The following is a 22,449-nucleotide window of genomic DNA, read 5'->3' as shown; positions in this document are numbered from 1 at the left end:
ATGTTGGTGAGGATGTGAAGAAAGGGGAACCCTCCTACACTGTTTGTGGGAATGCAAGCTGGTGTACCACTCTGAAAAACAGTAGGGAGTTTCCTCAAAAAGTTGAAAATAGAGCTACCCTATGACCCCACCAATCACCCTACTAGATATTTAGCCCAAAGATACAAATTTAGTGATCTGAAGGTGGACCTGCACCCCAGTGGTTGTAGCAGCAATGTCCACAACAGCCAAACTCTGGAAAGAGCTGAGATAGCCATCAACAGATGAATGGATAAAGAAGATGTGGTTCATATATATGATGGAATATTACTTAGCCTCAGAGAGGGTGAATACTAACCATTTACATTGAAGTGAATGGAACTGGAGGGGATTATGCTGAGTGAAATAAATCAGCTAGAGAAAGATAGTTATCATATGGTTTCACTCATGTGTGGAATATAAGAAACAGGCAGAGGATCATAAAGGACGGAAGGGAAAACTGAATGGGAAGTCATCAGAAGGAGAAACAAACCATAAGAGACTCTTAACTCTGGGAAACAAACTGAGGATTACTGCCGAGATGGTGGGGGGTATGCGGTAATTTGATGATAGGCATTAAGGGGGGCACATGATGTCATGAGGACTGGGTGTTATATACAACTAATGAATTAATGAACTCTAGATCTGAAATTAATGATGTACTATGTTGGCTAGTTGAATTTAAATTTAAAAAATAGTAAAATTTAAAAAAGAAAAAAAGAGTTACCACCCCTAGAGAGTGACCATTTCTGATACAATGTTAGCATCTTTGGACTATGCACTCTTGAAAGAACGTTGCTGAATATCTTGAGAATTAAAGTTTGAGTTGATCAGCACTTAATATCCCAATAATGATTCTGAAGTATTTTAAGGAAAATATATAAGTATAGACTCTTTATCCACCAGAAGTAACCACTATTAGAATACATACTTCTTTGATAAATGTTTTAATATTTCTGCATAAAACTAATTTATTTCACTGAGTTCTAAAACAAACCCCTGTGTAAAAAATACCGGTGTGTAAAAAAAAAAAAAAACAACCACCAGGATAAATCATCATGAAAGCCAACAAACATTGCTAGAATCTTCCTGAATGGTTTCATCTAATCTAACCCTCACCTTTCTCCCACAGTATCCTATCCAAGATAGTATCCTATCCAAGAATAGCAAGGAATTCATGCCTTCTTGCTTTTCACTGTAGTTTCTTACCTAATTATGAGTCCTTAAACAATACAGTTTTAGTTTGCCTTACATTTTAATGGTCTAAAGAAAGAGGCTTTTTTTAAAAAGTAGTCTGTAAAAGGAGTTTAAGTGACTTATGTTCTTCTACCCCATCAAACTAACCCCACAAATCCACTCACGCTGTGTATGGCCCCATCAATCAGAAATGGATCCCTTCTGCATTGTTAGACAATCTTTCATTTGTACCGTATAATTCTAAGGAAGGGGCTCCGTATTTGCTGGTTGTCAATCTGTGCTTGTGTATGGAACATCCCTACTTCAACACACAGGCTTTCTCAGAATGTGTTTGCTTATCCACCTGGTACCCTCTTCAGTCTGGCAATTATAGTGGGTCTTTAGCTCCTGTTATATTTCCTTCTAAACTTGAGTCCTCTTACTGTGCTATTTTCCTCATGGATGTGGATGGTGATTTCGTTTGTAGAAGGTGATTTTTGATAGAAAAGAGGTAGTAGTTTTAGGTGAGAAAGGAGCAATAGTCCTCAGTGACTGTAACAGATGTACCAATGTGCTTCAATCTGTTGATGGTGGCAGAGGCTGTGTGTATGTAGGCGCAGGGAGTAGATGGGTATTTTCTGTACTTTCTTCTCAGTTTTGTGGCAAGCAGTAAATCAAGTCTATTAAAAAAAAAAAAAAAAAGGTCTGTTGAGGATTCAGATGAACATTCAGGTTTGGAAGCCACCAAGCTCTCTGAGGGGACATGCAGAACAGAAGCGCCTGCAGCTGGAAAGCTCATCTCTGAGCGGCTGCTTCCTTCCTGTGCTGCTCCGGGAAGCTCCCTATTCTCTAAAGCCTGTTCCATTGTTGGATGCCCCCAGGATTCGAGCATTCTTCCTTATATGGGACTGACGTCAGCGTCATTGTTACTTCCAATCATTGTGTGTAATTCCTCTCCCTGGAGCTGTGTAGACTAAATCTAATGTTTCCCACACAAGGCCATTCGCGTGTATGAAGGCAACCTTCCCATTCCTCCTGTTCCTACCCCATCTCGTATCTTCTCATTTCAAGGCTAAGGATGCCTGAACTTTGAAGAGTTCTTCCCCTGATATAAATTCCAGGCAATTCCCATTCCTGGTTAGTTGCTTTCCTAGGAATTTCTACTTTGAAACTATTGCAATAATAAACAATGCATCTGGCAACAGGTAGCAACCGATCAGAGTGGAGCCCCTGGGTGGGCCTGTCATCACCCCTTACATTGTTGGGAAGGGTCAGGGTCCTGGGACAAGGGCTGAAATGACACGGGGCTTAAACAGCAGCTATTTACCTGCCGGCACTAAAGCATTTCAGTATTTTAGCTGTCAGTCTAACCATCTTGGGGCACACTTGCCAAATACCGGCCTCATCAAGCTCCCTCTTAAAACAGAACGCCAATTAGGAACGTGACAGTAGAGGTGGACGTAGGCACAGAACTCAGAGTGGGACTGTATCAGCTTGCAGACAGAACAAATCTTGGATGTATTTTCTTTTCTTTTCTTTTGGATGTATTTTCAACTGAGGCCCCATGGAGCCATTTTTATCGCACCTACTTTGTGCAATTTTGCATTTGACTTCTGAACCTGAATGCAGGTTCGTTTATCATGAGATTTACGGTCTCTTTTTTCCTGCCTTTTTGGACAGTTGGGCTGGTCAGGCAGCATGTGGTCCTGTCTCATGACTTTGTCCTATCTGTAACTGATGGCTTTTGATACCGTTATGGATAATAAGGTCGAGGGAGGTAAGGATGGAGAGACAATGAGGCCACATACCGCTGGAGACCTCTGCGTAGCAAGCATTCAGTCCACTCATTCTGACTGGTTGTACTCAGAAATCACTGGAAGAATTTTTAAAAAATAGAGATAGCAGACTTTACCCTACACCTCTTGAAGTATCTTCTCCAAGGTATCCATTTTTACAAAGCATCCAGGTAATTGTGATACATGGGCAGGTTTAGGGACCTGCCACTTTAATGTAAGCTCTCTAGTTCAAACAGTTATGCCTCAATAATGGGTCCATGATTAAAGGAGCGAGACTGATACAAAGCGAAGGTCAAGCAAAGCTTTATTTCACGCCAAGCATCAAGAATCTAACCGAATGTTCGGGGACGTACCTCTTACGAGAGAGTGACCCTTCTCTGTTTCACAGACTAGCTTTTTTTTTTTTTTTAATCATTTTTTTTTAAATTTATTTTCAGCATAACAGTATTCATTGTTTTTGTACCACACCCAGTGCTCCATGCAGTCCGTGCCCTCTCTAATACCCAAAACCTGGTTCCCCCAACCTCCCACCCCCCAACCTCTTCAAACCCTTCAGATTGTTTTTCAGAGTCCATAGTCTCTCATGGTTCACCTCCCCTTCCAATTTCCCCCAAGTCCCTTCTCCTAACTCCCCATGTCCTCCATGCTATTTGTTATGCTCCACAAATAAGTGAAACCATATGATAATTGACTCTCTCTGTTTGACTTATTTCACTCAGCATAATCTCTTCCAGTCCCGTCCATGTTGCTACAAAAGTTGGGTATTCATCCTTTCTGATGGAGGCATAATACTCCATAGTGTATACGGACCACATCTTCCTTATCCATTCATGCGTTGAAGGGCATCTTGGTTCTTTCCACAGTTTGGCGACCGTGGCCATTGCTGCTATAAACATTGGGGTACAGATGGCCCTTCTTTTCACTACATCTGTATCTTTGGGGTAAATACCCAGTAGTGCAATTGCAGGGTCATAGGAAGTTCTATTTTTAATTTCTTGAGGAATCTCCACTGTTCTCCAAAGAGGCTGCACCAACTTTGCATTCCCACCAACAGTGTAAGAGGGTTCCCCTTTCTCCACATCCCCTCCAACACATGTTGTTTCTTGTCTTGCTAATTTTGGCCATTCTAACTGGTGTAAGGTGATATCTCAATGTGGTTTTAATTTGAATCTCCCTGATGGCTAGTGATGATGAACATTTTTTCATGTGTCTGATAGACATTTGTATGTCTTCATTGGAGAAGTATCTGTTCATATCTTCTGCCCATTTTTTTATATGATTGTCTGTTTTGTGTGTGTTGAGTTTGAGGAGTTCTTTATAGATCCTGGATATCAATCTTTTGCCTGTACTGTCATTTGCAAACAGACTAGCTTTTAAGGGCAAAGGCCATGCGGTCAGGCTTGGCCACACACAGGCGGCCAATGAGATTGTAACACACACAGGAAACTCCACAGTGATGCTAGGTGACCAACTGAGTTACAATTTACCGTAGTAGACATTTGAACCAGCCTATTACACCTTGATTGGGATTGGCGCCCAAAGGGCGGGGCCCATACTCCTTGGTAACCAGGGAGACAGTATGCATCCCCCCACTGATCAGATGTCTCCACCTGGCCTGACCCACCTTTGTATCTGGGCTTTGTTACCTGAAGCTGATTTCCGGGACTTGTCTCCAAGTAAATCCCCTGGGGGAAGGGGAGCAGGGACAGTTTCTAAATAGGTCCTTACAAAATCTTATGAATGCACTTACTGGCTGGGTTTTTAGCCCTTTTCACTAGATTTTGCCAAACCTTGTACCTTTAAAAATAATCTTTATGCACAACTTCAAAAATAATATTACTGTTCCTATCTGTTCTAACTTGGAGCCTTCACTTTCCCTGATAATAATATTTCTTATGATAAAATGAAAGAAATTAGGCGACTTGTTCATTTCAGTATGTTCTAGAATTTACCTCCCTCTTCAAGTTCTCTGTTCAACCAATTCATTTTATTTTGGGATATTCTGAATCCTCAGCTTCCTGCTTTGAAAAATGCACCAACATAATCCCCCCAAATTGCCTTCATCATGCATTGTCTTTCACTGCTCCAACTCAATGGAGTGGCTGATATATTGATTTTATTTACCTCATGTAGCTAGCAGACACTTAGCACTTATTGTATGACAGACACTCTTCCAACAGGTTTACACATATTAATTGATTTAATTTTTTTTTTTAGCAGCTTATGTGGTGATATTATTGCCTTTATTCCTCAGGAAACAAAAACCAAGAAGATAAAGTAATTTGCTGAAGGTCATATATCTAGAGAGAATGGACCTGGTTCCAGATTCCATGCCCTTAGCTACCAGCAAATATAAAAATGATAGTAATAAATCTAAAGTGGTTTTTAATGTGATGCTGTCTGTTTTGGGGGGGGAGGAGTTTGATAGAGTGGGATAGAAGTCACGTAAATGAGCCCAAATGAGAAGTGGCAGTGGTTGCTATCTGGACCGTTCACTTTTCTCTTACATAAATGTATAGGTTCTAGGCATTGATTTCCACATAGAAAATTCTCTACTTTCATAAATGCCCTAGATCTATGATGTTTAAAATGTGTTTTGGAGTGAATAAGGGGAATGCAAATCGCTGAATTTTATTCTTTATGTCTCCAGTATAATGAAAAAACAACTGTCGAATAATGTGGGCTTTCAGAAGGTAACCTCTAACCTTGCCCCTAACTGTATCTGTTTTCTAGCAGACTTAGGCTCACTTCTTTAATGTCCCTGTGATTTGACCTTTCATTCATTCTTTTGTTCACCCAACAAATTTTTTTTAATTAACATATAATGTATTATTTGTTTTCAGGGTACGGGTCAGTGATTCATCAGTTTTACAGAACTCACAGCACTCACATACCCTCCCCAGTGTCCATCACCCAGACACCGCATTCCTCCCACCCCACCCCACAGCGCAGCAACTCTCAGCTTGTTTCCTGAGATTTAGAGTCTCTTATGGTTTGTCTTCCTCTCTGGGTTTGAGAACTAGTCATAGGCCAGGCCCTGGGGGATAGTGACTGGAAAAATCTGGGTTTCTGCCCTCATGGACCTTAGACTCAAGTTGAAGAAAGACATAATCAATCAAAATTTCATGCATTACTCCTCTGTGTATAATTATTCCATCCTAACAATTTTCACAGTGAGTTATAAACATCGAGTTAATAGCCTGTCCTGTTCTAATTCTAATAGGTTTGAGGGAAAGCCCTAGATTTCCTCTCTGTGCTCCCAGTGTTTGCTAATTCTGACATCCACTTAGTGCTTAATTGTATATTAAATCAATGTATGGATTCATGTTTTTCTAAATGTGGATGTGAAATGACTGGCCTATAGTGATTCCAATTTTGTCTTTGTATTTCAGAATGTATAAAGATACTGTTAATTTCAGGAGCAATTCAGGAGCATTTTAGGGGCTTCGTTAATGAATGAGAAGATGATTTGATGAACCACAGTTAGAAATTTCACCATTTACTTAACATGAAGAATATGGAAGATAGATGAAATTTCTCTTAAAAAAAAAAGATTTCTTTATTTATTTCAGAGAGAGAACAAGAGAGCACAAGTGGGAGAGGCAGAAGGAAAGAGTGGATCTCAAGCAGACTCTGTGCTGAGCATGGAGCCCAACATGGAGCTCAACCTCACAACACTGAGATCATGACCTGAACCAAAACCAAGAGTTGGATGCTTAACCCACTGTGCCACCCAGGCACCCTGGAAGATAGATGAAATTTCTTAATAACCAGAGTCAGTGAAGTTTTTGTACTCATAGAGATATTAAAGATCAGCTGACAACCTCCACGTATTGTCAAAGAGGAGTTTGAGGACCAGAGGGGCTCATTAACCAAGGCCACATAGCCGTTAGGAGAGCCACAACTGGAAACTGGGCTCTGCACCATACTCTTTAAAACAAATCAAAATGAAAAACTATGTAGTGTTTGGTTTTTCATTTTAAAAAAGAAGAGTATGTAAGTTTATTTTCCCATCCCAGTTTACTGAAATTTTAGAATTTTATTTATCTATTGACTAATTGACTGGAATGCCCCCATATTCTTATTTAATGACAAAAGCAGATCTTGCTAGAACACAGATTATTCATGAAGATTATAATTACCTTGTCCCTCATTTTCCTTCTTGAAAGTCTAGTCCAGAAATTTGTAGAGTAAGGTATGGAGATTGTGGTCAATAGGGAGGTTGCTGGATTCAAAGGCAGCTTATATAGGGAGATTAAATAGGCAGGTTTAGATCTGTTTAAAGGAATAGCAGAACAACCAGCTGACTGAATTTCCCTAGAAAATACATCAAGTGGCATTTTATATATGCAAATTTCAAAATACACTCTAGTCAATTGAAAAGTAAAACCATTCTCTGTTTCATTTTCTCTAATCTGTATAGTTTCTGTTTTATCTGGAAATCCAGATGAGATTGATTCTTAGAACCTGGCATTAAGTGATTTCTATACTTTAAATTATTTTTAGGATGGTGAAATTACTGAGTCTTAAAACTGGATTTCTTTTCTTCCACTTCCCATCCTTTCCAAATTCACTGATTCATTGATTGATTCATTCATTCTTTATCCAAGAATATTTTGAGTGAATGTGTGCTTCTCTGTTATGCCTGATTAGAATACAAATGTGGGAATTAACATTGACAGGACTTAGAGTTTGTTTGGCTCAGCAACACCAAGAAATGTCAAGTTGTAGCTCTATCACTGTTACACTCTCTGACGTCATTGCAAAGGCTTAGAAACACACAGCTTTTCTTTAAAACACAATACAGAAATATCATTTAGTGGCTTATATAAACATTTTGGAAACAATTCTATTTTCATTTTATATAGTTTTAAAAGATTTATTTATTAGAGAGAGAGGGAATGGTGGGGAGGGGCAGACCAAAGGAGAGAGAGAATCTCCAACAGATTCCCCGCTTGAGTGTGAACCCTGAGATCATGACCTGAGCAGAACCAAGAGTTGGATGCTTAACCAACTGAGCCAGCCAGGTTGTATTTCATTTTATATTGCTTGAGATAATGTTTATAAATCTTCCAAAAGACTACTATGTTCCTAACATACGTCTTTCAAGTTTCATACTTTAATTCTAGTTTTTGGTTATTAGCTGATGAGATGCATATTCATCCAATTCTGGGTTTTATAAACTGGGACAGTGGTTCTCGAATATGATACGAGGATCCTGGGCATGTGCAGGATGGTGGTTAATAGTGCAGAATTATCACAAGGGGGTTGCAATTTCATGTGTGGCCAAACTATCTCTGGTAGGATAAATATATAATGTCAGACATAAATACACATGTACCAGATATATGTAGATAGTGCTGAGATGAATTAAGTGCAAGTTAATTATAAAATGATTCATTTCTAAACACTTTTTGTCATAATGTATTTTCCCAATCAATAATTATTAAGTGTTTAAATACTGTAACATGTATTCTCAAACAATTTTGATAAGGTTTTCATACTCAGAAAGATGAGAAGCCACTAACATAAAATATGCCCTTAATGAGCTTTGTTTTTTCTTGGTGAAAAGTTCAAATCTACTGCCGTCTGCTTCAACACTTTGGTTTCTGTCTTCTGCACCTTTTCTAATACTGTTACGTCTTTCCTTAGGTGGAGTGATAGAAGTTTCACACAAATTTCTTGTCATACAGAGGTGAGATAATTATTGCTTTGTTTATACCACATTTTCTGATTATACTAAATATTTTCTGGGTTCTCTTGGCCACAGCTGTTCACTGGTCCTGTGTTCTAAGAAAGTGAAGTCATGATTCCTTCCAGGAATTGACTTTGTAGTTTGAGGCTTGGGGATTTCCTGTGATCCCACTGGACTGACTGTAGAGTCCTAAGCCTTCCATTCTGTGCTGGATTCCCCTCACCTCCCCCACCTGGGAATATCAAACTGTCATCCATACCTTCTCATTCCTTTTCTCTTTTTTCCCAATCAACCTCTCCTTATATTGGCGCTCTCTCCTGTGACCATCCTTCAGCTCTCCCAACTTAGAAAATAATCCTGGAACACCTGGATTGGGTGGCTCAGTCTGTTAAGTGTCTGCCTTTAGCTCAGGTCCTGATCTCAGGGTCCTGGGATTGAGTCCTGCATTGGGCTCCCTGCTCAGTGGGGAGCCTGTTTCTTCCTCTCCTTCTCCTTCTCCCCTCACTCGTGCTCTCTCTCTCACTCTCTGACAAATATATAAGTAAAAATCTTTAAAAAGAGAAAGTGGTGCCTGGATGCCTCAGTCAGAAAGTGCCTGCGTTCGGCTCAGGTCATGATCCCAGGGTCCTGGATTGAGCCCAGCATCAGGCTCCTTGCTCAGTGGGGAGTCTGCCTCTCCCTCCCTCTGCCTGCTTCTCCCTCTGCTTATGCTCTCTCTGTCAAATAAATAAATAAAATCTTAAAAAAAAAAAAAGAAAAAGAAAAGAAACCTGTAATCCAGTATTGGATCCCATTGTTCCTCTCTTCACTGTCACACATGTACTTCTCTAGTGTTCCCCTTCACCAACACTTGTTTACCTCCCATTCATTCCTTAGCTTGTGAGCATCTATGTGGCTTCTGCCTTCACCTTCTCCCTGAAGTTGTGCCAGCTTAGGTCAAAAGTGAATCCACCTATTTCAAAAGCTAGCAGGAACTGTTTGTTCTTACTTCAGGTGCCCTCTCTGCCCCCTGGAACTACTTAAACTGCTTCAGTTGGATCATGTTATCACATCCCTCCCAGGCTTTCCTGTATTTTATCTTATTTTACTTTCTCTTATTTTTTTTAATTTTTTTTTAAGTAGGCTCCACGTGGAGCCCAATGCAAGGCTTGAACTCATGACCGTGAGCTCAGGACCTGAGCTGAGATCGAGAGTCTGACACTTAACTGACTGAGCCCTTTCCCACATTTTAGAATGCTCTTTCTCTTTAACTTGGCTGACTGCCATGAATCCTTGAAGAGTTCATGTTAGTGGCACTAACTTGGGAGGCCATACCCTGTCTTCCTCTCAGTTTCAGAGTATTAGGAGGGCTTATGGAGCACCCTTTATTTATCTTTATAATAGCATGTACCACATTCTATCAAAAGTGTTCATGTTAATTTCTACTTTAAGTATCTGTGTCCATTTTATATAAATTAAAAAATCTGGTGAACATGAAGGAGTCTTCTATAACCTCATAACCCAGGGAGAACCACTACTTGTATTTTGGGTTTTATCTCTTCAAGCCACACATGTACACACATGTTGACATAGCATGTTTTGTTTTGTTTTTTAAACAGAATCCTATATCTTGAATATTGTTCCATAATCTGCCTCATCATTTTTAAGGCTTCAGAGTACCTACTTTGGATATATCCCAATTTATTTCAATTGTTCTCTTTTTGGGACACCTGGTGGCTTAGCTCGTTAAGCGTCTGCCTTTGGCTCAGGTCATGATCCTGGCATTCTGGGATCAAGTCCTGCATCAGGCTCCCTGCTCCGTGGGGAGCCTGCTTCTCCCTCTGCCTGCCCCTACCCCCACTTGTGCCCCCTCTTGCTCTTGCTCTCATTCTCTCTCTGACACAGAAATAAATAAATAAAATCTTTAGATAAATAAGGAAAGAAACTGTTCTCTTTTCGTGGGTATGTAGATTACTCCCTTTTTCTCACTGTTGTTTAACCTCCTGCCTTGTATAGACTGCTTTATAACTTATCCATTATAAACTAAGGATACATCTCTAGGGTCGTGGAGGGGGGAGAGCTGTTAGGGCAGAGGGTATTTACAGTTTTAGGACTTTCATATATTTAACCAAATTAATCTCTAGAGAAATGCTGCCCCAGTTTATAGGAGTGGCTGACCACATACGATTGGCATTGCTAATTTGTTGTCCCTCTGTGAATTTTGGTGCTTGAGTGTGACGATGCTGTCTTTCATGGAGATTCCTATGGGAGTGACAATTATTTGCTGAAGGAAACAATCTATATTTATTTTTGTGATTTTTTCCCTGCATTTTTCAAAGAAACATATTCATGCCTGGTCTTAGGGATAGATTTCCAAAAGTAAGTAAGTTAGGATAGATTTATAAGCGGAATACACTGCAGCCTTTGCAAATGTTGATATAGATGTATGAAGGTTGTTTACAAATGGGCTGTTACCTGCCAAAGAGCAGGCTATAAATGGTATATACAGTGAGTCCACTTTTGTAATAAAGACCTATATTCATAAATTATACTTACAATACTGAAATTGGGGATGTACTGTGTTTTGTTATCTCTGTTAAAAGAGTGCCCACGAAACATTTTATAGCTGATCAATAAGCAGTTTAAATCACCCATTTTATCAGAGATATTTCTCATCATCCCCAGTTTTCCCTTTACTAAGAGATGAGAAGAAAGAGGGGTTACAGTGCAGTGGAACCCCATGGTGTACGTTCACTCCACTTTCCTGTGAAACTTTCCAGGCCAGTGAGCAGGAGCAGTGCCCATTTGCCTGCTCTTCCCAGGAGTGTTGTGAAATTAGAGAGATTACTTGGTGTTCTTGGGAGGAGAATTCATGTAGAAATCCTGGGTGTCTCTATTTTTTTATTAATATCCACCTCCTACCCTCAAGTTTTGAAATGACTCACGACTTAATGTGGTTTAATATGTATAATGGGAGACTGCTTGGGAGGAGGAAAGGCATCTGAGGAAATGTCACACAATATTACTGTGTTCTTTAGCATCTCTCATGACATAATGATACATTTGTGTTTTCTGTACTTTCCTCTTTTCCTTTCTGGTAATTTTGCCTGTTGAAAAATTTTCTAAAAAGTCATCCTTAAACCAACTGGGCTAAGAGGGAAACTTCATAAGTTTCCATTTGTGTACCTTTGTTTACCATCCGTATGTCAACATTAAAAAATAAATTGCCTGGTGCCTGTCAAAGGCAAAGACTGTATACCTGGCTAAACTTGTAGCATAAGAAACTTAGAGATATGTCTTTCAGAGTAGTTCAGTAATAATTATAAACTGAAATGCAAAGCATGAATAAAATCTTACAACTAAAAAACTATGAGAGAAAGAAATGTAAATGAAAAGATATTACATAGGGGTGCCTGGGTGGCTCAGTGGGTTAAGCCTCTGCCTCCGGCTCAGGTCTGGACTCAGGGTCCACGTTGGGCTCTCTGCTCAGAAGGGAGCCTGCTTCCCTCCCTCTCTCTCTGCTTGACTCTCTGACTACTTGTGATCTCTGTCTGCCAAATAAATACATAAAATCTTAAAAAAATAATAAACTGCCTGGAAATACTTGAGGTAAAGCTATTTCTGTTTTTCATTCTATCCATGATTACATAGTCTTGCCTTTCCTCTGATAAGGTGCCAAAATTAGAAAGATGGAAAATTCTGCCGCAATTATTAGATAAATCTCTTTCCAGAGAGAACTCATAATAATTGCTTCAGATTGCTGGCATGAAGGACTATTTCTTCTGTTAAGGAGATAAATTATAATTTTTATTTATTTAATGCCTTTTAACTTTTTAGGAACTGTCTCATCCATGGCCTTAGAAATGTTTAGGTAGTTCTATCATGAAATGTAGTGATAACGATTGTTATTAATTATCGAGAGCTTATAGTGTTCTAAAATTATTCAATATGCCTCATATGTGTTACTTCATTTATTATTATTTTTGTTATTTACTATATAGTATATGTTATTTAATAATTTTATGTGGGCTTCTGGCTGGCTCAGTTGGTAGAACATGAAACTCTTAATCTTAGGGTTATGAGTTTGCCCATGTTAGGTGTAGAGATCACTTTAAAATAAAATCTTAAAAACTTGAAAAAAAATCATTTTATGGATTTTCTAGCTTTTTCCTATGCTCTATACCTTCTAGTCTTCTGGGATATGCTATGTAATCTGTCCCTTACTTGGATCGATTTAAAAAATAATAATAACTACAATTGTCATTTATGGAGCACTTATTAGTTGCCAGTCGCTGTTCCAACAGTCTTGTTCCTACATCCCTATTCCTGTCTTTCAGATGAAGAGGGTGTAAAGGTTAAAGTTTTGCTCCAGGTCCCACCAAGAGTAAATGTTAGAGCTGGGATTAGAACCCAAAGCGACTCCAAAAAAGACAATTTACACTCTGCCACCTGTTCTAGTTGACTTAGATAAAAAAAGCAAGACATAGTCTGAGACTGATGTAAGTAATTAGAAAGAGTAACCATAAGTATCTCTAAGTGGATATTAACAATAGAAACCTGAAGTCATACAATTTATTAAGAGGTATCCTAATTTTTAAAATTGGCTTAAAATTTGGTTCTATTTGCTAAAAAAATGAGTAAGCTAAAAAATGAATAAGCCACCTAGAAATATATGCTCTTATAAAAGTTTTTCGAGATCACTGAGCAAACAATTTCAAGTTCAATTCACTCAGCATTCAGGGAGCATCTGCTGTGTACTGGGTGCAAGTGTGTAAGTAGAGAATGTTTTAGTAGGAAGGGCCTTAGAAATCACAGAACCTATTGATTGTCACTCTGTAGTCCACACAGCCTTTGGGTTCTGCCAAGGTCTATCTACAGCCATCTTTGGCTACAGGGAGAAATGGAGAGAACCAAAGGGGAGATCAAGTAATGGAATTCTGGTGCTATCGTGATGTCTTCAACCAGAACAGCTCCAAACTTTTACTTATTGGCCCTTTTGAATTTTCTTCCTTTTATAGATGAAGAAATTTAGGGACAGTGAGTATCTGAGGTGAACAAATGGTGGGCAAAGAAGGCACAAAAAATAGGATCCTTCCATTTGCCAGAACAATGAGTTGCATGATATTCATTATGCTGTTTATACTTGTTTTAGGAGGAGGTTTCATATTTAGCATGTTCCTGAGATCCTTAGCCAAGCCAGTCATATTGCATTCAGATGACCATGTTGTATGCATTGACTAATGGCAAATGTGGTGACTTCGGGGCTATTAAGAAATTGCAGTCGTTGAGTGCAATGCAAATTATTTTGACCTTTATTGATGTTCACTCCTGGTTTTTTTGCCCGTGGTTCCAGCTGAAGTCCTGACTTTACTGTCATACAATTTCGAAGTTATATTCTTAGTGATAGACTAAGAATTATCATGTCTTCTTAACAAACACTCTGATGGAGAAGATTCTGGGCTAGGGGAAATTACTCTATTAATTTTAGCTATTTATGTTTTAACACTATAATTATGTAGTCTTTGGACATAATATTTAAAGAAAAGATACATCTCATTCTAGGTGTCCAGCATTCTGGCTTATATTGCTTTTATCTATTAAGATAATCAGAGGGCTTGGAAACTCAAGTATTTTATATCAAATCAAAGGTAAGAACTGTTTAGCCAGGATTATGAAAATTATATTAAGTTATTGGCTAGAGTGACAAAAATGTGTTGTAGTTGAACTTTAGAGCAAGACACGGGCTTTTCTGCTGTTGGACTAGAGGACAGAGGCAAGGAGACCGACTTGGACTTTAGGAAGCGGAGGAGACAAGGGAAGCAACTCATTTCAATTTGAGGCTGGTAGGAGCAGTTGACATCTGCAGCTGGAGGAGATCATCCAGCAGCTGTGGCTGGGTCATCGTGGTGACTGTAACCCAGACAAGAAAAACAGAATGTGGGAGGCAACCTGCTTGCAATTTCCTTATGCCAGCATTAAAACAATGTTAGGGCTTACTGATTTTTTTCCATGAAGGAAAAAAGTTCACCCAAAATAGGTCTAGGTGGATTTTTTTTTTTTTTAAATAGAAACAAAAATAGTGAGCATGGTTTCCATTAATAAATATCTTTATTTCCTAGACATTTAGGCCTTTTTTTACATTTTGCTCTGAAAGACAATACTGTGAAAAGAATCCTTATTTATTTGTTTGTTTGTTTCTTTCTTTTTTTTTTTTAGAGATGTTATTTATTTATTTGACAGAGAGAGAGAGCGAGCTAGCACACAAGCAGGGGAAGTGGAAGAGGGAGAGGGAGAAGAAGATTCCCAGCTTTCAGGGAGTCTGATGTGGGGCTGGATCCCAGGACTCTGGGATCATGACCTGAGCCAAAGGCAGACGCTTAACTGACTGAGCCACCCAGGCACCCGTTTGCTTATTTCTTATTGGACACATTCCAATTTTTTTCCGTAGGATAAAAACCTAGATTATAGATTTCTATGGTAAAGAGTGTGTATATATAATATAGGTAATAAAATTATCTTTTCAAAACCTTTGCATTCTTACAAGGATTTCTTACCATTTGTTGGGGAATCATAGAAGTTAAGGACGCACTCTTGTTTCAGAGACTCCGGAAGTTACATGGAGCTCTCAGGGGTTGAAGGGATCGTTTTTACTCTATTAAATGTCCTGAGCACTCTCCTTGCCAAGGATATAGCCTCTTCTGATGTCAGTACTCAGCCTTTTCTTCTGCCCTGTCTACCTTACTGATACCTGAGGCCATAACTAGGTGAACTACTGAGCCAAACTGGAACAAATTTTTTTTAAGAATTTGAACCAAGAGGCATACATGAAAGCCAGAAACTCAGAGAATGAGCTAGTTGTACTAGATGCTGGAGCTCTATGGTCACAAAGAGTTAGGGAGAAGGGTAGACATTTAGCAAACTATATGTCCTGAAAAAAGCTGAAATAGAAAACTTTTTGTATAGAGGGGATGTAGAGAAAGAAATCAGTGCTGCACATCAGAGACCACATGGCCTGAGAGGTTCAACAGTGCAGTCCCTGTGAGTCCCATCAGTATATTCTGTGGTTGGTTCCATAAGACCCTCCTCTGCTTTCTGGAGTTTGATCTGTTTTGATCCCCATCCAAGACATCTGACTCCAGGTAAAATGCAAAGCATTTGCTTCAGAAACATGAGCGTCCAAACATAAATAGAGAACTGTATTTTCTGAAATATAAATTTGAACATATTTGACAAAAATGATTTTTCAGAGTTAAAATTTACCCGACCAGACCTGCTCTTAATTGTTTGAATATGTGGAATTTCATACACCCAACGTTACGTTGATGGATCTAGTACAACAGTTCTTAAACTCGAGCACATGTCAAGATTACTTGGGCGGGGGGGCTTGTTACAACTCAGATTGTTGGACCCCATCATAAATTACTGATTCAGCAGTTCTGAGTAGCCCCCTCATTTTTTTTTTTTTCCTAAAAAGTCTTCAAATAATGTCGATGCTTCTAGCCTTGGGGCCACACTTTGAGAACCATTGAAGTAGTAAGAATGTGGGAAAGTCCCTCAGAGAAGAAAATGATTCAATTTCTCATGTTTTTACTAGTCATTCCTAGGAAGATCTTCTTACCATTAACTCTTTCTCTTATCCTCTTCTCCCCTCTACTTCACTACATCCCCCAGACCTCACCCCCTGGAAACCTTTTGTCCCAGCTGCCATATTCTACCATGGATGGCACTTAACACATTGCTTGGTAGCAGTTGTATGCCCAATGAACTGCCACATTCTGAGGGCACTGACCAGTATGTATCATCTGTGTGTCTACTGATTAGCACCACATCTGGACATGACAGGCATGGAATACAAGTTTGTTGACTGAATGATAGAATGAATGAGAAGAATTCCTTTCTTACTGAATTTTTAGGTCCTTAAGGGAGTCCATCTCTGGTGGGCTTAATCCCTCCATTTCTCTCTACCATGGTAGAGTTGAGAGGCCATTGTTTATCTCTTTTTTCACCTTTATTCTTAGACTGTAATTGTCTTTTCAGGATGAAATAAATGAAATAAAGGGAGCACCTGTATTTATGCATGTGCATATGTGCTCTGTTTTCCTTTTTTTTTTTTTTTTTTTAAGTGAGCTGTAGGCCCAACATGAGCTTGGACTCACAACCTGAGATCAAGCATCACATGTTCCAGTGAATGAGCCAGGGATGTGCCCCTGTTTTCCTTTTATTTCCTTCTTGTGTTCACATGATACAATAGCTGGTGAATTGGTGGAATTGGGCATTTCCACCATACCAAGTACCTCCTTGAAGAATGTCCCATTCATAGAGAGTTTTATTTTACATTTTGTGGTTTACAACTCTTGGCTTTGCTTGAGTAGCAATGCATAACCCACAGAACTAGATTGTCATTCATTTGCATCATCATTCATTCACATAATTTCTTGTGAGTCTAGGCATTTTGAGGTAGCACAAAAAAGTACTGAACTAGGAATTAGCAATCCTGGATTCTAGTCTTAGCTTAAGCTTTAATTAGTTGCATGCCCGTAGCCAGGTCTCCGGATTTGATTGTTCAGTAATCTAAATATTCTTTCCAAATCTTACCACTTTCAGCATCTGTGAAGTTGAGAGGAATATGTTCTCAAAAGTGTGACATGATCTAAGCATATATTTATTTTCATATTTATACTTTCATATTTTTGGCTCATATGTCCTTTTCAGTGGTAGAGAGCTCTTTAGGTGAAATGAAGACATCCCAAAGGGTTGTGTTACAGCCATCATCCTGTGTCTTTGTGTCTTCCAGAAATGAATGAAAAAGAATTTAAAGAAGATGTGCCAATTAGAAGAGATATTTTTCATTTATTCCCATGAAGGAGGAGGCTAGAGTTCTTGCCCAGGTCTGAGTATTTGAGTATTTAATTTTTCAGTGAGCAGGAACCAGACCCATCAACATATCCTCTTTGAATATTTATGGTTTGTTCTATATCTTGTCCCTGTGGAATTTCCTGAGTGAAGAGATTGTATGTTTGACTCTTGAAGAAGATAATGTGATCTCAGAAATATGCTATTTGGCATCCGAAGAAAGTCCAGATTTAAAGTATCAGCCTGGTAACTTGCTAACTTCTTCCAAATGTCCAGCTGTTATCATTACAATACGTTCATGTCTTGGTCTTGAGAAGAATAGTTTATAGCAATGTCACAATGGCAGAATAGTTGATGAGAATGTTTTTTTCTACATGTTTGACTTGTTGAAGAAAAACAATTTTGGGGAAGTGATGGTGAGGGTGGAGAAACATATTTTCATGGTGATGAAGCCACAGCAAATTTCCAGAGGAAGACAAGCTGTCACTTTCCTGACCTTTTGAGATTCCCCAGGAAGTTTGATTCTCCATCAGTTTGCTACTTCATAGAAATGAGATCTGATTTTAAAAATCGGCTGGTATATTGTAAGTACTTTCTTTCATAGGAACTGCATTGAAGGTGATCCTCAAACTACTTAGTGCAAAGTGTGAACTGAGATATTGACTTACTTTCATTTCCAGTTTTCTGTTGGTCTTTACAAAAAAAAAAAAAAAGAAGAAGACAACAAAAACGAAAACCCCAACTTAGCTGGATTGAACTTTGGCTAAGTTGTGCCTCCTTTGAATAATATTTCCATTTGGTGTTAACTGGGATACTCAGAAAACCTTAAAATCTTTAAAGGGTCATTTTTCCTTTATGGAAGCAGAAAGGTACTTTTGACTTCCTGGGTCCCTTTAAAAAACCTTTACCTAAGTAAAATATATGTACACCAGGAGAGTACACATAGCATCCATGTAAAAATCATTAAATTTTCAGATCCTTAACACAACTATGTAAGCAGCTCTTAATCAAGAAACAAAACACTGTCAGCACCATAAAAGCCCCCTTATGCTCCATTGTAGTTCCCAGCTCCTCTCCCCATCAATGGTAACCATGATGTTGACTTTTTTTTTTTTAAGATTTATGTATTTATTTTAGAGAGAGAAAGTGACAGCGTGAGTGGGAGGGGCAGAGGGAGAGTGAGAGAATCTCAAGCAGACTCAGTGTTGAGCGTGGAGCCCGACATGGGGCTCAATTTCAAGACCATGAGATCATGACTTGAGATGAAACCAAGAGTCCAATGCTTAACCGACTGGGCCACCCAGACGCCCCTATGATGTTGACTTCTAACAGCATAGACTACTTTTGCCTGTTTTTATACTTTCAATCATGTTTTGGTCATATTAAAGATATTATTCGCCATGGACTCTTGGATCTGACATCTTCCATTCAACATTATGTTAGTGAGAGTCATCATGTTACATATAGGTGCTAATCATTCAGTCTTATTTCTGAATAATGTGTAAATAGGCAGTATTTATTAATTTTACTATTGATGGAATTTGGGTATTTTTATATTTGTGGTCTTTATGAATAGTTTGTCTGTGAATATGCAAGGGCATGTCTTTGGTGAATAGATGTATGTCTTTAAGTCAGAGGTACACTTCGAGTGGAATTGCTAGGTCATAAGATTTGCATAAGTTCAGCTTTACTAGATGCTGCCAGTTTTCCAAAGTCGTACAATTTATGAGCTCATCCTTGGTTTCATCCTGGTATTCCCAAAGGTGCAACTGAATAAAGGTAGTTGAACTAATAATGGCTCTGATATTAAAGCTGAATTGTGATAAAAGGTAGACTCCTGCTGAACGTACCTTTCCTCCTCAAAGATCTGATCTTTCCCTAACTCTTATTTAATGAAATCATAAATTACTGTTCCTCTCTTGTTCAAATGAAGGTAACACTTAAATGATGTTGTTTTGAGGTTCCTGTAAGAGATATGAAGTAGTTTAAAATCATTTTTAAGCTGTCTATACTAAAGAAAAATTGAAAAATGTGAGTCTTTAAAGATTACCCCTCTCTGACTACTGTCAAAAAATGCTGAACGGAACCCATTTCTTTCTTTCTTTCTTTCTTTCTTTCTTTCTTTCTTTCTTTCTTCTTTCTTTCTTTTTTTTTAAGATTTTATTTATTTATTTGATGGACAGAGATCACAAGTAGGCAGAGAGGCAGGCAGAGAGAGAGGAAGGGAAACAGGCTTCTTGCTGAGTAGAGAGCCTGATGCAGGGCTCGATCCCAGGACCCTGAGATCATGACCTGAGCTGAAAGCAGAGGCTTTAACCCACTGAGCCACCCAGGCGCCCCGAATGGAACCCATTTCTTAAAAAATTTTTAGTTCCTGCTAAACAAAGCAAAATGCAGAGATAGTGGAACAGTCCTTATTTAAAGAAAAAAATGCTTTTCAGCAAGGGAAATAACAATGCCAATGAAAACATACTGACGTATCTGTCTGAAAATATTTCTGAAGGAACTAGAATGAGTTGAAACATTACTGCACAACAAAGACATTTATTGTAAGAAAAGACACCCATCTAATTTTCTTTGGACAGCTTTCTTAGAGAGACTAGAGCACTCCAAATTATTCAACTAAGTATTTCTAAATGTTTAGGGTATAAACATTACTGTTATGAATTAAACAACTATAAATAAATGTATAAATTAAAGCAATTTAGTGTTTGTTACAGCTGCATATTAATTTTACTTTTTAAAAATTTTAAAAAGATTTTTAAAATTTATTTATTTGATAGAGACAAAGAGAAGCCAGGAGTAGGAGGAGCAGCAGAGGGAGAGGGAGAAGCAGACTTCCCACTGGGCAGGTTGCTATGAGGCTTGATTCTAGGACCCTGAGATCATGATCTGAGCTAAAGGCAGGTGCTAAACCAACTGAGCCACCCAGGTGCCCCTGCATATTAATTTTAGATAAAATATTATGAAATAGAGTGCTCCTATGTGCTATATAGGCATCAATCCCTTAGATGATCTACAATTACACTGTTTGGTCATGTTTCTTATTTGACCTGTAGGATAATTTTGTTATATCCAGGAGTTCTAGGGTACATATCTTCAGCAGCATTTTCTCACCTATTACTGTAGGCATGTAATTTATTTCATATAAGTTTCTTGGTTCAGAATATAATATGTAATTAAACATGGCTTCTTTGCAAAAATAAGTCATATAGATTCCAGGTATACATATTATTATGAGTGAAAATGCCCCTCCCGAGTGTGTATTGTGTGATATGACTCTAAACACACACACACCACACACGTGTATATCAAGCCCTATGGTGTAAAATAGGGAAAAGTTTGTTTTTGTAAAAAACAAAATAGGGAAAATTTGTTTTTGTTTTTGTAAAATCAATGCACTATAGTATAGCTGAAAGGACCCCTGGTCTCTGCTCAGATGTTTGGATTTTGTGCAACAAATAATAGCAAGCCTGTTCAAGGTTCTCCTAGAGGAATGAGATTAGAGGTCCTTTAGGAAGATGATTCTGGGAGGAACTGGAAGCCGGAAGAAGATTTAGAAACTCAAACTGGCTCATGTAACAGAACTCCTGAAAGTCATACTCAACTCTGTAGATTATGATGAACCATTGTTATATTCAGCTTAAAACAACTAAGAATATCATCTTATTCAATAAATACCATCTTGTACCAAATTCTAGTGTAAATGAACAACAGATATGTCAAACCTTTAAGAAAAATGTGTGGAGCAAACACATTCCACTGAGAAAAATCAGTCCATGAATTGTCCCACCTTATGAAAGTCTTGAAACCATCCAGATTTTATTTAAAAAGATGTCTCTGGGAGCGGCTGGAAGGTGAGGTTGGTTAAGCATCTGACTCTTGCTTTCGGTTCAGGCTGTGGTCTCAGGGTTGTGAGATCAAGCCCTACATCTGGCTCTGTGCTCAGCACGGAGTCTGCTTAAGACTCTCTCTCCTTCCTTTCAAATAAATACATCTTTAAAAAATAAAATGAATTCTGGGGGAACCTGGGTGGCTCAGTGGGTTAAAGCCTCTGCCTTCGGCTCAGGTCATGATCTCAGGGTTCTGGGATGGAGCCCCGTGTCGGGCTCTCTGCTCAGTGGGGAGCCTGCTCCCTCCTCTTTCTCTGCCTGCCTCTCTGCCTACTTGTGATCTCTCTCTCTGTCAAATAGAAAAAAAAAAATGATTTATCTGTCCACCTCCTGGAAACTTAGTGTTCTACAGAAGTAAACAGGAGAATTGTTCATTCTGCTGTTTCTCTTGACAATGAGAAACATAAGAAAATAAGGGATATTGTGAAGGAGTTGAGAAATGGTGAATGGTGAGGGGGAGAGGAATGCTAAAATATCAACTGTTATGTGGAAATCCTTTTTAATGAAAGCAAAGCTTCCATTCTGATTTGGGATTGATGGTAAATCTTTCATGTTTGACATTTTTCCTTTTTACATTCTTTTTTTAAAAAAAAACAATTGGCATATTTATGGCAAAAACAGAGAAAGCATTCTCAGAAATCACGTTTGTCATATCTCAGCATTCATGCTGGATGGTTAGTGTTCAAAACCAGGGAAGCATGTGAATTAAGCTTTTGGAAAAACCGACCTCCTCTCTTAAGACAAAATGTTCTGTAAAGTGTACACCCCACACTTATGTATGACATTAATAAATAGGTCTTTAATTATGCTTCTGTGCCTCCATTCTTGCGAGGCAACCAGGGATATACAGCAGAGCTGGAAAATCCCAGGTGGTTTATGGTTAATGACAAAGGAGCATCAGCAGCACTGAGTAATGAGGTATTTAAAGAATGATACAACCTAATTTTTGTTAAGCCACTGCACAGATAAATGACTTGGTTGGATAGGTAGTTATGCATCGACCTTAATGATAATTGTGCCCAAAACAAATAAAAAAGAA

General features: G+C 38.6%; 1 long non-coding RNA gene across 6 annotated transcripts in view; it reads left to right on the top strand.

Moving 5' to 3' along the window:
- Nucleotides 1-22,449, top strand: part of LOC116864117 — a 109,312-nt gene that overhangs the window by 68,346 nt on the left and 18,517 nt on the right. For 4 of the 6 annotated variants that reach the window (XR_004381946.1, XR_004381947.1, XR_004381943.1 and 1 more), the window contains exon 2: nucleotides 8,643-8,685. The exons of the other annotated variants lie outside the window; for them this stretch is intronic. This is a non-coding gene — a long non-coding RNA (uncharacterized LOC116864117). The remainder of the gene's footprint in view (nucleotides 1-8,642; nucleotides 8,686-22,449) is intronic. 6 annotated transcript variants of the gene reach the window in all.

Source organism: Lontra canadensis, unplaced genomic scaffold (genome assembly GCF_010015895.1).
Source record: "Lontra canadensis isolate GAN:19392208 unplaced genomic scaffold, GSC_riverotter_1.0 scaffold5, whole genome shotgun sequence".
NCBI classification, from domain to species: Eukaryota; Metazoa; Chordata; class Mammalia; order Carnivora; family Mustelidae; genus Lontra; species Lontra canadensis.
This window is presented reverse-complemented; position numbering and strand designations above follow the sequence as displayed.